We start from the raw sequence: 4,448 nt of genomic DNA, 5'->3' as shown, positions 1-4,448 counted from the left end.
GCAATTCTTTTTTTGTTTTTTTTGGTTTTTTTTTACATTTTATTTCCTTTATATACACATAAACACAGCATAACATACATCATACACCGAGTTTATCAACAGAGCGTATACACACGTACATACCTAGACAAGACACAGACAGTAGGGTGGGTTGTTGAAAAAACAGGGGATATGGAAAGGGGGGGGGGGGGCTGAGGTTGTGGGGGGGGGGGGGGGGTAACCGAGGTTGGGGGAGGGGAGGGAGGTAGGTGGGGACGGTGGTCACAATTTAGCCTCCAAGTATACATGGGGTTTAATTATCGGCATAAAAGTACTGTATAACCTGTTATGAGTAAATGGGTCAGGGGGTATCACATTCAAAAATGTTCATACGAAATCAATCAATACAATTATCCTATAGCATCAATGAAAAAAGTGTCTATATAAACACCACTCTTTTTCAAATTTACCATAATAATTATTTACACTAGCATTATACTTTTCGATCAAAAACCTTTCTTTAACAATTTTCACAAAAACATTTAGTGTTGGGACTGTCTTATTTAATTTGGCTCCAAATATACTTTGTTTGGCAAGGAGAATAAACAAATCAAAAACAGCATCCGTATGAAAGTTGTCTAAATACCCTAAAATGACAAGCTCTTTTGACAAATTCAAATTATTGCAATGTGTGAAATTTTGACATAACCATTCTGTGAAATCAGACCAAAAAAGCTTAACTCTTGTGCACTCCCAAAACAAATGTATTAAGGTTTCCTCTTCCTGCGTACAAAAGCTACATAGTGATGTGTCGGAAATTTTCATCAAAAATAACAGGCGTTGAGTGGGAAAAATTCTATATAGTATTCTATATTGGAACCACCTTAGGTATGTGTCTTGTGTAGTTCGCCTTATTGTCAGAAATACCTTTCCAACATTTACATCAAAATTCAATAAATTAGCCCATTTTTCCATGCACTGTAGATTGCCATCATTTTTCACAAGATGGGTATATATATGTTTTACTCCACCTTTAGCTATTTGTTTCCATACAACATCGTCACCAATATGAAAAACATTGTTTAAAACTGCATCTAACTTTAGTCTTTTATGAAAATTCTTAACTGAGCGCATAACGCCCTCGAAAAAAACAAAATTCAGTTGTAAATTTGGAATTCTTAATTCTTAGTAAATGTGATGTATTTTATGTCTGTAATCGCCTGACACTGCATGGCAATTTTCCTTGTTTTTATAAGGACAGTACTATTTTGAGTCTGGAGTCTTGAGTCTGAGTTGACACACAACAAGCACGCACATAAACCACGAGTGTACGTGGGAGTTGCAGACCACGAACGCGGAAGAGAAGAACAAGTCGCGTAAGGCGAAATTACTACATTTAGTCAAGCTGTGGAACTCACAGAATGAAACTGAACGTAGTCCGCCGCTAGTGCAAAAGGCAGTGAAAGTGACGAGCCTGTTTGGCGCGGTAGCGGTTGCGCTGTGCTTCATAGCACGCTTTACCTCTCTTCGTTTTAACTTTCTGAGCGTGTTTTTAATCCAAACATATCATATATGTTTTTGGAATCAGGAACCGACAAGGAATAAGATGAAATAGTTTTTAAAACGATTTCAGAAATTTAATTTTGATCATAATTTTTATATTTTTAATTTTCAGAGCTTGTTTTTAATCCAAATATAACATATTTATATGTTTTTGGAATCAGAACATGATGAAGAATAAAATAAAAGTAATTTTAGATCGTTTTATAAAAATATAATTTTAATTACAATTTTCAGATTTTTAATGACCAAAGTCATTAATTAATTGTTAAGCCTCCATGCTGAAATGCAATACCGAAGTCCGGCCTTTGTCGAAGATTGCTTGGCCAAAATTTCAATCAATTTGATTGAAAATTGAGGGTGTGATAGTGCCGCCTCAACTTTTACAAAAAGCCGGATATGACGTCATAAAAGACATTTATCGAAAAAAAGAAAAAAACGTCTGGGGATATCATACCCAGGAACTCTCATGTAAAATTTCATAAAGATCGGTCTAGTAGTTTACTCTGAATCGCTCTACACACACACACGCACAGACAGACAGACAGACACACACACACACACACACACACACACACACACACACATACACCACGACCCTCGTCTCGATTCCCCTCTATGTTAAAACATTTAGCCAAAACTTGACTAAATGTAAAAAAGACGCCGTAGAGTACAGAACAAAGCCTTAATTATACGAGGATACACACTTGACTAATATCATTTTTTTTAAACATCACACGAGTGAGCAACCAACGATGGGTGGCGTGGCGTGCACAACGCATCCGTCATGTTGCAGAAGGACTTGGCGCAATATCCGCAAAACACAAGTCCCAACATGCTTTGCGCATTATAACCGTCCGCCCATTGTTGCCCTACACGCTTTAAACATACCTCGTTGTGCTTCGTTGGCATGATTATATATAATTTATGCGCCATTGTTTATTTGAATGAATCGTTGAAACCAAGTCCCATCCCAAATTCTACTTAAAAAAACCGGCACGAGAAATATCAAGCGGGCAGGGTGCAAGTCAGCCGTCACGCATAGTTAAAGGGATGATGCCGCCAAATAAAAAAATCGCTTCCAAAGTTATACCATTAGATTCTGCGGTGTAAATAATGCTAGCGCGCAAGAGGGCTCCCTTTACTTTGCAAAAAAAAAAAAGTGTTTAAAAACTGAAATTTTGAAAATCACTTTTATTTAATCTATTACCATACTTGTGGTGCTTTTTCGAGCAAATCGTGTCGTGTGCGCTTACACTACAGGGCCAGTGTAGGGGTCACAGGGGTCACAGCATTGCTGAAGCAACGATTTGTCTTTTTGTCGCAGATTACGATATAAACAGTCAAAAGCTTTACACAACTAGCTCACAGATGCCCACTCATTTCTTTAGTGTTGCCAGACAAAAGAAACTTTATGCGGTTTGTCACTTCGCATCTCCCGCCAAAATGTAACATTTTCCGTGATTACGTTCTGGGTCTGAAGGATGTGTGCAGTATGCCAAAATGGACACACATGCCATCTTGCACACATTTCGTACGTAATCAAACACAATGTCTTGATATGACGTAAAGTACCCAAAAGAGAATGGATTCTCACTCTCGCCGCGATTAATAGTATGAGTTATCTATATATATATATATACGACTTGTGTCTGTCTGTGTGTCTGTGTGTCGGTGTGTGTGTGTGTGTGTGTGTGTGTGTGTGTGTGTGTGTGTGTTCGCGATGCACGGCCAAAGTTCTCGATGGATCTGCTTCAAATTTGGTGGGCATATTCAGGTAGACCCCGGACACAACCTGGTCGATGAGAATTTTCAACACGTGCTCTCAGCGCGCAGCGCTGAACCGATTTTGGTTTTTCTGTTCATCTTCCCAGATCCATTCCCAGTAACTCTTCCTTATCTTCTCCAGTGTTTTGCGCGTTTATCTCCCTTCCTTCGTGTGGCGTCAATCCATATTCCCGTTACTATTTTTAGAAGGTCACTGCCCACAACGCTTTCATCCATATTCCCGTTACTATTTTTAGAAGGTCACTGTCCACAACTCTTCCTTATCTTCTCCAGTGTTTTGCGCGTTTATCTCCCTTCCTTCGTGCGCCGGCGAAGCCGGCGTACACCCGGCTATGCCGGGTCACCGGCGCAGCCGGGTATTCGGCTCTACTTCTTCCCGGCGAAGCGGGTATTCATCTAGTTTCTAATATGCTGACTGTTAGCAAATGATAACAAGACATGTCGAGAAAAAATATATCAAGCATGAGCCTTTTAGGCGAATGCTGATATCGTTTGTGAGACATGTCTGTTATCATATGCTAACAGTCAGCATATTAGAAATAACGGTTTTATTACCGTTTAATTCGACCAAAAGAAATTTCGAAGCGACCCCGCGAATTAAACAGAACAGCCGCAATGGGAACTTGAGCGCTTCTACCTGATTATGCCTGTCAGTCAAAGAATTCTCGTGACCTGAGTCAGCCAATCAAAGTAACACACCTGACGTGATGAATATTCACAGGTCAAATGCCTTTGACACACAACAATCTCACAAGATAAATCATGTTGAACATGCGTTTCGGTTGCTTCGGTTTTTCTCGTTGAACAGAGAGCGACAGATTTAGAACCGACTCCAGACGGATGGGAAATGACGAAAAGATACATTTGATGTAAAGCGAGTGACGCAATTTCACTTGATTTTTCCGAATTTTGATCATTTAGATTTCAAGTGAGCGGTCGGCATTGCACACTCAGACGATGGGCGGTGCCTCGCTGTTCCGTAACGCACCCACCGACAAAACTCGCTTTTCAGCATTTTTTTTTTAGATAAAGAGAGTATTATCTGACAACATTTGAAGTGTCATTCTTTAGAATAAATCACGCTGATATTGTTGAATTACATTTTTACTTTGTCTTGTTAA

This window comes from Littorina saxatilis, linkage group LG2, assembly GCF_037325665.1.
Source record: "Littorina saxatilis isolate snail1 linkage group LG2, US_GU_Lsax_2.0, whole genome shotgun sequence".
Lineage (NCBI taxonomy): Eukaryota > Metazoa > Mollusca > Gastropoda > Littorinimorpha > Littorinidae > Littorina > Littorina saxatilis.
This window is presented reverse-complemented; position numbering follows the sequence as displayed.